Here is a 13,475-nt window from a genome sequence, read left to right as displayed (position 1 = left end):
GGGCAGAGGCACACAATGGCATGTTTTTAGGTATAATGTAAACTAGCGTAATAGCCTAACTTTGTGAATTTGTGAATTTATTTTAGAGAGTCATGGAGATTGAAGCCAGGCAAACACCCCACATATTCATCTTTGTGGATGAGGCTGGTTTCAACTTGGCCAAAACACGGCGGCAAGGAAGGAATGTGATTGGGAAAAGAGCCACAGTGGATGTCCCGGGCCAGAGGGGTGCCAACATCAAAGTCGGAAAACGTTTGTAGTTGTATGGGACAATGTGGCATTTCACCACTCCCGTGCAGTCAGTGGTTTGTAGCCCCATCCCAGGATGGTGTCACTTTTCCTCCCACCTTACTCTCCATTCCTCAATCCCATAGAGGAATTATTTTCCTCATGGAGGTGGAAGGTTTATGACATAATCATATGTCCTTCCTGGACGCAATGAATGCTGGATGCCTGGACATATCTGCAGAAGATTGCCAGGGATGGACCAGGCATGCCAAAATATTATTTCTTAGGTGTATTGCCCAAGATGACATAACATGTGATGTGGATGAGAACCTGTGGCCAAATGCAGAAGACAGGGTTGACTAGCATTGGTGTATATACAAATTATTGTATATACACTCAATGCCAAATAAATACATAAAACATATTGAAGCATATTGCATCATGTCTGATTCATTCCTGTAACATATACTGCAGTGAATTCTAAGCTGTAGAGAGGTGTCATTCTTGTTTTGTCAAGACATTTTACAAAAGAAAACATTGTGTAATGCTGCCTGTTGTTAGTGTTTTTTAGGTAATTGTTTTATGAGTGACAAAGTGTGCTTGTTGGGTGACAACCTTTGCTAGTGTTATGGACGAATGAGCTGATTTGAGACATGTATGAAGTGTTTTGGTAGTTTTAGTGCATTTTGGATGAGAAAGTAACTGCTGTGCCAAGCTGAAAGTTGGTTAGGAGAACTGTGTGAAGAGTTTTGAAAAAGTGACCTAAGTATTATGAATTGAGTCCTAGCGATTGTAAAAAAAAAAAAAATGTAATAGACAGAGCTATATGGCTGCAAGGACTGACCATCCATGATATCAAAATTATCATTTTAACCATGTTATGAGGCTATACAGTGTTTGTTTACATTGATTACAATCATTGGAGTAAAACAAACTTATATTGTGGGTTCTCATGGAGTGTGACAGTTGAACTAAGCTCATGAGGCATTTATAAGTTATATTTTTCAAGAATCAATGGATATATATATATATATAATGTATGTGTCCAAAAATGGACGTAGCAACTACAGATTGACACTTTAAGTCTATCAAAGGTGTGCAAGTTTGAACATGTGTCCATTAGGTCAATTTTTATCAGCACGATTTAGATTGAGCAATAAAAGCTCCACTTTTATTCCATATACTTGGATCCGCACTATGCAGCTGTTGCAAGATCGCATTTTTCACAGGCTGTCCACTGGTTTCAAAAACAATTATTGATAGGCAGCTTAAACTTCTTGAATTCAACCATATTTGGGTTCAAATGTACATTTAGATTTGTGAACAGCCATCCACAACAACAACAATCCGTAAGGCGCAAATAGCTAAATGAGAGAGCAGCAGTGTGATTCACATCAATGCGCTATGTATATATCAATAATAAGTGATACCCGTATCGCCGTAGACTACACTACTACTGTCATCCTTACCTTCAAGCGTTTATTCAAGTTGGATAATCTTTGGATGCCGACAGCAGTCGCACCATTGGAAGACATAGCTTGGACTGTAGCCTTTAAAAACCCATTCCTGCTCTTTTCCCGCGATCCATCAAACATATATGGTGTGTCAATAGTGGTCTCTGACTTGTGTTCAGACTCGCTCAGGTGGAACAAACTTACATGTGCGACTTTTTTCAATGCTGATTTGAATGTCATTGCGAAAACACAGAAGTGTCACAGATTCTTTTTCGCAAACATTCTTCCTGAATTTAAAAGTAATCCTTGATGTAATCATCTAGTTTTTAAAAAGTATCGGTAATCTGATTACAATATTTTTACTGGTAATGTAACGGATTACAGTTTCCGTTTTTGTAATCCCTTACATGTAATCCGCTACTCCCCAACCCAGCTTGTTGGTCATAGTATGGATATAGTTAGTATGCCAAAAGTTCCCAGATGTCGTACTACATTCACCAAAATACAAAGTATATAAGCAGTGGACACTTTTTCCGTGCTTTTAGGGCCCATAATGCAATTCTTCAGAAAATGGGGGTAGATTCACACCGTTTTCAGATTTGAAGAAAATGGCGGAAAATAAGCAGCTGAAGTCCAACGAGTGTGGATACAAATTCATTGCTTTAACTAATTTTGACAAATGTTAAGAAAATGTTGAGCAATGTAATAAAGTAATGAATTTTCAAATAAGTTATCTTACACGTTATGTTGACTGACAATTTGATAGCTACACTATCCTTATGAACCGCATAGCATATCATTACAGCAGTATGTACCGGTATGTTAGCTAGCTACCTAAAGTTAGTTGGCTATTAATACATCCCACTTGCCAGTATATTAACTATATGCTATCTACCCAACGTTTATTGACTTGATTATTCCCGTCATTCTTAGTTTAGCTAAGTGGTGTAGTTGTTGTGCATTCTCAATGGACATTCTGGTGCATTCGTAAATTCGCTCTGGCTATCTACTCCAATTTCAGAGCACTCTCGTCTTAATGAGTGTACCTGTGCCAGATGAATAACTGATGAATTTTACGAACACTGGCAAAAAAAAGCATAATTCAATTGTTCCCAGGAGCACAGTTACAGTCACCAACGCTCTGGATAACATGAAAACAGCCTAACCAGCTCTGCTAGAATGAGGAAATGGTCAGAGTGAGGTGTTCTCTAGGATCAACCATACTCCTCATGCAAGTGCGTCCGGCCAATCTGACAACACTCTGAATTTACAAACACCCAGAGTCCACTCTTACACTCCAGATTGAACTCATGAACAAACCCGAAATCATAAAATGTTTAGCTAGTGACTTGTCATGGTAACAAGCTAGCAAGAGGTTGCAAAGCAACAGCGTCAACTTCCGGTAGACAGGCGAAGCGCTAGTATGCGCAACTGAAACGATACCGTTCATTTACAGTATACTAAAATGAACTAATAGTATATACTCATTAAGTATATACTGAACGAACTTTATCTGACTCTTTGTAAACTGGAAACCACACACCCTGAGGCTGCATTCATCGTAGCTGGGGATTTTAACAAGGCTAATCTAAAAACAAAACTCCCTAAATTCTATCAGCATATCGATTGTGCTACCAGGGCTGGAAAAACACTAGACCATTGTTATACTAATTTCCGCGACGCTTATAAGGCCCTCCCCCGCCCCCCTTTCGGAAAAGCTGACCACGACTCCATTTTGTTGATTCCAGCCTACAAACAAAAACTCAAACAACAAGCTCCCGCGCTCAGGTCTGTTCAACGCTAGTCCGACCAATCTGAATCCACGCTTCAAGACTGCTTCGATCACGCAGATTGGAATATGTTCCGCATCGCGTCCAACAACAATATTGACGAATATGCTGATTCGGTGAGCGAGTTCATTAGGAAGTGCATTGACGATGTCGTACCCACAGCAACGATAAAAACATTCCCAAACCAGAAACCGTGGATTGACGGCAGCATTCGCGTGAAACTGAAAGCGCGAACCACTGCTTTTAACCAGGGCAAGGTGACCGGAAGCATGACCGAATACAAACAGTGTAGCTATTCTCTCCGCAAGGCAATCAAACAGGCCAAGTCTCAGTACAGAGACAAAATCGAGTCGAAATTCAACAGCTCAGACACAAGAGGTATGTGGCAGGGTCTACAGTCAATCACGGATTACAAAAAGAAAATCCGCCCCGTCGAGGACCAGGATGTCTTGCTCCCAGACAGGCTAAACAACTTTTTTGCCCGCTTTGAGGACAATACAGTGCCACTGACACGGCCCCCTACCAAAACCTGCGGGCTCTCCTTCACTGCAGCCTAGGTGAGTAAAACATTTAAACGTGTTAACCCTCGCAAGGCTGCAGGCCCAGACGGCATTCCCAGCCGCGTCCTCAGAGCATGCGCAGACCAGCTGGCTGGTGTGTTTACGGACATATTCAATCAATCCTTATCCCAGTCTGCTGTTCCCACATGCTTCAAGAGGGCCACCATTGTTCCTGTTCCCAAGAAAGCTAAGGTAACTGAGCTAAACGACTACCGCCCCGTAGCACTCACTTCCGTCATCATGAAGTGCTTTGAGAGACTAGTCAAGGACCATATCACCTCCACCCTACCGGACACCCTAGACCCACTCCAATTTGCTTACCGACCCAATAGGTCCACAGACGACGCAATCGCAACCACACTGCACACTGCCCTAACCCATCTGGACAAGAGGAATACCCATGTGAGAATGCTGTTCATCGATTACAGCTCAGCATTTAACACCATAGTACCCTCCAAACTCGTCATCAAGCTCGAGACCCTGGGTCTCGACCCCGCCCTGTGCAACTGGGTCCTGGACTTCCTGACGGGCCGCCCCCAGGTGGTGAGGGTAGGTAACAACATCTCCACCCCGCTGATCCTCAACACTGGGGCCCCACAAGGGTGCGTTCTGAGCCCTCTCCTGTACTCCCTGTTCACCCACGACTGCGTGGCCATGCACGCCTCCAACTCAATCATCAAGTTTGCGGATGACACTACAGTGGTAGGCTTGATCACCAACAACGACGAGACGGCCTACAGGGAGGAGGTGAGGGCCCTCGGAGTGTGGTGTCAGGAAAATAACCTCATACTCAACGTCAACAAAACAAAGGAGATGATTGTGGACTTCAGGAAACAGCAGAGGGAGCACCCCCCTATCCACATCGACGGGTCAGTAGTGGAGAAGGTGGAAAGTTTTAAGTTCCTCGGTGTACACATCACGGACAAACTGAACTGGTCCACCCACACAGACAGCGTTGTGAAGAAGGCGCAGCAGCGCCTCTTCAACCTCAGGAGGCTGAAGAAATTCGGCTTGTCACCAAAAGCACTCACAAACTTCTACAGATGCACAATCGAGAGCATCCTGTCGGGCTGTATCACCGCCTGGTACGGCAACTGCTCCGCCCACAACCGTAAGGCTCTCCAGAGGGTAGTGAGGTCTGCAGAACGCATCACCAGGGGCAAACTACCTGCCCTCCAGGACACCTACACCACCCGATGTCACAGGAAGGCCATAAAGATCATCAAGGACAACAACCACCCAAGCCACTGCCTGTTCACCCCGCTATCATCCAGAAGGCGAGGTCAGTACAGGTGCATCAAAGCAGGGACCGAGAGACTGAAAAACAGCTTCTATCTCAAGGCCATCAGACTGTTAAACAGCCACCACTAACATTTAGCGGCCGCTGCCAACATACTGACTCAACTCCAGCCACTTTAAAAATGGGAATTGATGGAAATTATGTAAAAATGTACCACTAGCCACTTTAAGCAATGCCACTTAATACAATGTTTACATACCCTACATTACCCATCTCATATGTATATATACTGTACTCTATATCATCTACTGCATCTTGCCATCTTTATGCAATACATGTACCACTAGCCAATTTAAACTATGCCACTTTATGTTTACATACCCTACAGTACTCATCTCATATGTATATACCGTACTCTATACCATCTACTGCATCTGCCATGCCGTTCTGTACCACCACTCATCCATATATCTTTATGTACATATTCTTTATCCCTTTACACTTGTGTGTGTGTGTAAGGTAGTAGTGTGGAATTGTTAGGTTAGATTACTGTTGGTTATTACTGCATTGTCGGAACTAGAAGCACAAGCATTTCGCTACACTCGCATTAACATCTGCTAACCATGTGTATGTGACTAATAAAATTTGATTTGATTTGATTTGATTTGATTTGATTTACAGTATGTTAGTATGGGTATTAGAACACTGCTCAGGTGTACTTACGTATCTCATCTTCTGTAGCCAGCGTAACAATGTAGCAAGCTTTCTCACGGTAATGAGGAAATTAATCAACCACATCAGAAACTTCGGAGGTAGAATTTGTGCACAAAATATTTTTTACAAGATATTAAGGCAAGTTGGGTGAAATTGAGGTACGTAATGCCAGGGTTTTCTTCATAATAAAAAGGGAAAGTCTGTATTTTCCAAGCTATTAATTTGCCGCCAACATCCAGATAAATGTTTAGACAACAACTATGGATACAAATTGATCCCAGACAAAAAGTGTCATGCTGTTGGTGACTTTATGGCTGGCATGTAGTAATACGTCGACTTCAGCATATGTTGTAAGTGGCTCGTTGGTCTAGGGGTATGATTCTCGCTTTGGGTGCGAGAGGTCCCGGGTTCAAATCCCGGACGAGCCCGACTTTTGCCACCGTAGTCCTCACATTTTATTCAACATTTTCGGTATGTTGTAGCAAGGCCAATAATCATAAACTGTTCTTCCCTCTAACATTCGCATCGTCTATCCATGAATGCATCTTGATCTGGAATGTGTTTTTATAGGTTGCTTAACTAATTATGTTGCCAGCCGTGACCTCTAAGACTGAAAGTAGGCCTAATCACACTTGAAAATGTCTTGTCTCAGAAATAACACAGGGATGGATCTAACCTCACGTTTACCTATTTCCAAATATTGATTTAAATAAATGTACAGGTTACTTGCTGTATTATAACTCAATGAATGACTGTATACTGATCTCTTCTGGCCTTCTTCAGTACTGCAATCGTGTGCAGTTAAACAAATGACCTGTAGACCTAATCTGCCCTACCAAGCAAAAAGGCAGTAACTGCTCATTTGGTCGAAAATGAGTTAATGTCATTTTTGCTACATGAATTAATACATGCTTAATCATGTGGACAAATATCCTGCCTCTATTTTATTGTGTTTTTTAGAAAATGGGACAGCTAAAAATGTACTTTCATTTAACTAGGCATTTTAGTTAAGAACAAATTCTTATTTACAATGACTGCATACACCAGCCAAAACCAGACAACGCTGGGTCAAAATGTGCACCACCCTATGGGACTCCCAATCACAGCCAGTTGTGGTACAGCCTGGATTTAAACCAGGGTGTCTGTAGTGACATCTCTAGCACTGAGATGCAGTGCCTTAGACCGCTGCGCCACTTGGGAGCCCAAGACATGTCATGACACCTCTTGCATTTAGTTGTCATTTCAGGACCATGGAGGCCACAGTAATCCAGATGAGATGAGTATCTAAATTCAGAATACATTCTCTGCTGGTGGTGAAAAACAAGCAGTGCCCTAATACTGTGTACAAATGTGACATCATGGTAGTGAGTGATTCTTCACGTCTGTGAAATGTATGTTGTCATTATAGGGTTTCAGGAACCAGGTTTCCATCAGCCAAACTTTTAATGCACATAAAGTACATGTCCTGATGGAAACAGCAAATTTGTTGGTAAACTTACTTTAAAAATGTCGACAAAACAAAATACGCTAGACAAGGTGGCATCTTTTGTGCCGTTAAAATTATTTATGCAAGAAATGGCAGAAGAAGCAGCTATATGCGCAAATATGGATAACCATCATATTGAAGTAAACTTGGGAGTCATGCAATGACATGTTGTTTGGTCCTCCCACTACGACTAGTGAACGCATGCAGTTTATTAGTCTACTGATGAAATAAGTTATGATGAACTTCACAGGGTGGTGAAACTGCACGGTCATGAGCTTGATGCTCCTTTCCAATAAATATTAGAGTAACTTATTCTGGTGACATGATGATCGATGTTCGCCTGCCGTTTGACAAATTAAAATAACCTCGCTCTTTTGTCCATAATAATCTCAGAATGTACGGAATACCACCGTGGTAAAATTGGTTTCAGTTTTGATACACCAAAGGGTGTGCAATAATGGACAATTGAAATTAGGTTGCCAAGTCAAGTGGTTGAAGAGCTATTGAAATGTGAATTTTGTGATCATGCACATTGTTGACAATCCCTAACTAGTTGCATTGACGGTGCGCCAGGCTGCCCAAACCGTTGCGGTGTGATTATGATCAGAATCGGGAAAATAAGACCTGTGCAATGTTGTACACCTGTTCTTCATAAAGAATGGAACCTGATATATGTAACATAAATCTTTCGCGAGCTATTGAAGTTTGAAGGTCCGAATGTCTGGCGAATATAGAAATCAATTTTACCACGGGTGGCTGGCTATACACTGTATCTGAGCTGTTGGCTGGAACGCACGTGTCAAAACCAGAGTGGGCACATTCCCTATATCAGGGTTTCCCAAACTCAGTCCTGGGGCCCCACCTGGTTTTTGCCCTAGCACTACACAGCTGATTCAAATAACCAACTCATCATCAAGATTTTATTATTTGAATCAGCTGGGGGCAGGAACAGGACCAAGTTTGGGAAAACTTGCCTTATAAAAGGCAACACTTTTTGTAGAGTTGAAAATGCAATGTATTTTATTTATTTGGTACAGTAATGTTTATGTGCACTACTTAATCAGGCACAGACTTGAAGTAAATTTGATGGAAACACATCTCTTTTGGGAAAATGCACATATTTTATTTATGTGGATTTTAGAATATTCGCATGAAAACCTGTCCCCAATTGGATGGAAATCTAGCTACGGTTGGCAAAATAAACTAAAAAAAAGAGAGCGCTTTCCTCCCTCAATTTCTTTTTGCATATAAACTCAGCAAACAAAGAAACGTCCTCTCACTGTCAACTGCGTTTATTTTCAGCAAACTTAACATGTGTAAATATTTGTATGAACATAACAAGATTCAACAACTGAGATATAAACTTAACAAGTTCCACAAACATGTAACTAACATAAATGGAATAATGTGTCCCTGAACAAAGGGGGGGGTCAAAATCAAAAGTAACAGTCAGTATCTGGTGTGGCTACCAGCTGCATTAAGTACTGCAGTGCATCTCCTCCTCATGGACTGTACCAGATTTGCCAGTTCTTGCTGTGAGATGTTACCCCACTCTTCCACCAAGGCACCTGCAAGTTCCCGGACATTTCTGTGGGGAATGGCCCTAGCCCTCACCCTCTGATCCAACAAGTCCCAGACGTGCTCAATGGGATTGAGATCCAGGCTCTTCGCTGGCCATGGCAGAACAGTGACATTCCTGTCTTGCAGGAAATCACGCACAGAACAAGCAGTATGGCTGGTGGCATTGTCATGCTGGAGGGTCATGTCAGGATGAGCCTGCAGGAAGGGTACCACATGAGAGAGGAGGATGTCTTCCCTGTAACGCACAGCGTTGAGATTGCCTGCAATGACAACAAGCTCAGTCCGATGATGCTGTGACACACCGCCCCAGACCATGACGGACCCTCCACCTCCAAATCGATAAAAGTGAATCTGACCATCACCCTCGGTGAGACAAAACCGCGACTCGTCATTGAAGAGCACTTTTTGCCAGTCCTGTCTGGTCCAGCAACGGTGGGTTTGTGCCCATAGGCGACGTGTTGTCGGTGATGTCTGGTGAGGACCTGCCTTACAACAGGCCTACTGTCTTAGGCATCTCACAGTACGGACATTGCAATTTATTGCCCTGGCCACATCTGCAGTCCTCATGCCTCCTTGCAGCATGCCTAAGGCACGTTCACACAGATGAGCAGGGACCCTGGGCATCTTTCTTTTGGTGTTTTTCAGAGTCAGTAGAAAGGCCTCTTTAGTGTCCTAAGTTTTCATAATTGTGACCTTAATTGCCTACTAAGCTGTTAGTGTCTTAACGACCGTTCCACGGGTGCATGTTCATTAATTGTTTATGGTTCATGGAACAAGCATAGGAAACAGTGTTTAAACCCTTTACAATGAAGATCTGTGAAGTTATTTGGATTTTTACAAATTATCTTTGAAAGACAGGGTCCTGAAAAAGGGACGTTTCATTTTTTGCTGAGTTTAGGTTCAACGTTTAGGAAAGGGATTATATTGCTTCCTACACTCCGATTGGTTTGCCTGAGTGTGACAGTCCTATGATGTCAGGTTGCGTGCAGCGCTGCCCAGCATCATTTCTGCCTTTCAACTTGGCTATGTTTGGCTCCCATTCACGCGCCTCTCCACAATATTGAGCTTGCATTGCAAACAACTTTATTTTCTTGAGAAATACACAAGTGATTCAACTCGCAAAGGCATTTGTATTTACCTTTTCTTTAAACTATGTTAATTAGCCTATACCCAATTTGGATAGCCTTAATTTTCTCTCCTGTACCACATCTCCACCAACACACCAAAGGAGTATGAGCAGTTGATGAGGTGAATACCTATACCTTTATATTTACATCTATAGATCTTTTTAACTTTTCTTTGATGTTGATGCTCATTTCACCGTGCGCTTTTGAGATAGCAAAACCTTTGGATCACATAAAGAGACCCATGAACGCTTTCATGGTGTGGTCTCGCGGTCACTGGAGAACCCCAAAATGCACAACTTTGAAATCAGCAAAAGACTTTGCGCGGAGTGGAAGTTGCTAGATAAGCAACCATACATTGATTAGGCCAAGACCTTGCGAGCACAACACATGAGAGAACATCCCAACTACAAGTACAGACCCCAGCGCTAACCCAAGAGTTTGCTCAAGAAAGACCGTTTCCTTTTTCCCTTGCCCTTACTCGGGGATGCAGAACATTTGAAAGGATTTTCCACGGAGCCCCTTTTGGCTTCCGCAGAGAAAGCTAGAGCCATTTTGCCGCAGATGTCGTCACCATATTGGCTGCTTGGCCCTGGTAAATTCAGCACTGGCGCTGTCCCATGGTACGTCGTGCCCTGTAACTGTGGCGCGTGGTCGGCAACGAGTTTACAGCCTCAGGTTGCATACATTATTTTTCCAGGTTTGAACAAGACTGGGATAGACCCGTACTCCTCCTCACCACGCTTTTCACCTTTGAGATGAATTGGAACGCCGACTGCGAGCCAGGCCTAATTGCCCAACATCAGTGCCCGACCTCACTAAAGCTCTTGTGTCCACCTGTGGTAAATTCATTTGATTGGACATGATTTGCAAAGGCACACACCTGTCTATATAAGGTCCCACAGTTGACAGTGCATGTTGGAGCAAAAACCAAGCCATGAAGTTGAAGGAATTGTCCCTAGAGCTCCGAGACAGGATTGTGTCGAGGCACAGATCTGAGGGAAGGGTACCAAAATATTTCTGCAGCATTGATGGTCCCCATAAACACAGTGGCCTCCATCATTCTTAAATGGAATTTAAGTGGAGTTTGGAAAATAAATGGAGTTTGGAACCACCAAGATTATTCCTAAAGCTGGCCGCCCGGCCAAACTGAGCAAAGAGGGGAGAAGGGCTTTGGTCAGGGAGGTGACCAAGAACCTGATGGTCACTCTGTCAGAGCTCCAGATTTCCTCTGTAAAGATGGCAGAATCTTCCAGAAGGATAACCATCTCTGCAGCACTCCACCAATCAGGCTTTTATGGTAGTGGCCAGACGGAAGCCACTCCTCAGTAAAAGGCACATGACAGCCTACTTGGAGTTTCCCAAAAGGCACCTAAAGGACACTCAGACCATGAGAAACAAGATGCTCTGGTCTGATGAAACCAATACTGAACTCTTTGGCCTGTACTCCAACACCATCATTAAGTTTGCAGATGACACAACAGTGGTAGGGCTGATCACCGACAACGACGAGACAGCCTATAGGGAAGAGGTTAGAGACCTGGCCGTGTGGTGCCAGGACAACAACCTCTCCCTTAACACGATCAAGACAAAGGAGATGCTTGTGGACTACAGGAAAAGGAGGACCAAGCACACCCCCATTCTCATCGACAGGGCTCTAGTGGAGGAACGGGTTGAGAGCTTCAAGTTCCTTGGTGTCCACATCAGCAACAAACGAACATGGTCTAAGCACACCAAGACAGTCGTGAAGAGGGCACGACAAAACCTATTCGCCCTCAGGAGACTGAAAAGATTTGGCATGGGTTCTCAGATCCTCAAAAGGTTCTACAGCTGCACCATCGAGCGCATCCTGATTGGTTGCATCACTGCCTGGTATGGCAGCTGCTCGGCCTCCGACCGCAAGGCACTACAGAGGGTAGGGCGTATGGCCCAGTACATCACTGGGGCCAAGCTTCCTGCCATCCGGGATTTCTATACCTCTATACCAGACGGAGAGTATGGCCACAGCACTCCAGACGGGTGGATTTGTCCTGGGCCTGATAGGTGCCGCCGCCATCATCGCTGCCACGGGGATGAACAACTGGAGCGTCAAGGACCGCAAGGGGATGTGGTGACTTCGGCCTACACTTATAAGGGACTATGGCAGAACTGTGAGACGGGCACCTCAGGCTTCACCAAGTGCCGGCCCCTCTACAGAATCCTGGGCTTCTCAGGTAAATTACTTGGGATTTATGCCTGTTTACACAGGCAGCCCAATTCTCATGTTTCCCCACAAATTGGTCTTTTGACCAATGAGAAGATCAGCTCTTTTGCCAGTAATTGGGCAATAGATCCAAATTGGGCTGCGTGTGTAAACTGCATTAAAGCTCTTTTCCAACTGATTTACATTGTAAGGTTGGGGGAATTCACTCACCACCAATGTGTAGTAGAGCCCACCTGGGTGCTGCATGCCAACATGTCTACATTTAGGTTGGTGTGGTGGCTTTACCGAGACAGTTTTTCAGGGTTCTAATTACACATTGACTTGTAAGAGGGCCTCTGGTCCAATTGGGGTGGCCCTGATTCAGTGTATGGAGAGCAATTCAGTTCCTCAAAGTTGAGTCATTCTGCTTTTTAGTTTGTCCTCTCCCACACTTTGCCCTGGCCTACTCCTACCAGTATGCAATTGTGTGTCATGGTTCTTTGCCAGGCTCATGTTCAGTCAGCACCATTATCACAGGCAAAACACATAACAGAGAATCAGATTCAAATACCAACAGAATACATTTCAGCGTGTTATTCATATTGGAACCTTGATCCCTGGCAATTTGACTGGTAAACTCCTACATTTATGTGGCTCATATTCACTGACTTAATTTCTTAGTTTCTGTTCTGAAGAAGATATCGCAGCTTGTTATTGATGGTGATCTGGTGTGATTTGTGTGGTCTTCCAGGTACCTTTCAGGCACCGAGGGCACTGACGATAGTGGGCATAGTCCTGGGTGTTATTTGGGCAATGATAGCCCTGTTCTCACTCAAGTGCTATAAAATGGGCAGCATGGACGATTCCCCCAAAGACAAGATGGCCCTTACTGCAGGGGTCACGTTCATCATTGCAGGTAAGGGGACAAAAAAGGTTTATTTATCAATGCATGTTGCTTGGAGAACAGCAATTCAAATCTCTCTCTGAATTTCTTTGGCGATTATGTGTAACCACCCAAATCCTCACTACATCAATTGTTAAAATAAATGTACAATTCCAATTTTAGCAGTGTGCCTTAGTTAAACACTCCTATTGCCACTGATAGGATGAATTCTC

The 13,475-nt window shown here is 43.7% G+C and overlaps 1 non-coding gene and 1 pseudogene across 1 annotated transcript; both read left to right on the top strand.

Annotated features, from left to right (window-relative positions):
- Positions 1-6,342: 6,342 nt before the first annotated feature.
- On the top strand, positions 6,343-6,414 carry trnap-ugg (transfer RNA proline (anticodon UGG)). The gene has a single exon. It is a non-coding gene; the product is annotated as a tRNA-Pro (tRNA).
- A 3,840-nt stretch (positions 6,415-10,254) lies between these two features.
- Positions 10,255-10,939, top strand: LOC139551265 (transcription factor Sox-14-like; annotated as a pseudogene).
- The last annotated feature ends 2,536 nt before the right edge of the window (positions 10,940-13,475 follow it).

This window comes from Salvelinus alpinus, chromosome 23 (genome assembly GCF_045679555.1).
Source record: "Salvelinus alpinus chromosome 23, SLU_Salpinus.1, whole genome shotgun sequence".
Lineage (NCBI taxonomy): Eukaryota > Metazoa > Chordata > Actinopteri > Salmoniformes > Salmonidae > Salvelinus > Salvelinus alpinus.
Note: the sequence above shows the minus strand (reverse complement) of the source record. Positions and strands in the feature narration are given on the sequence as shown.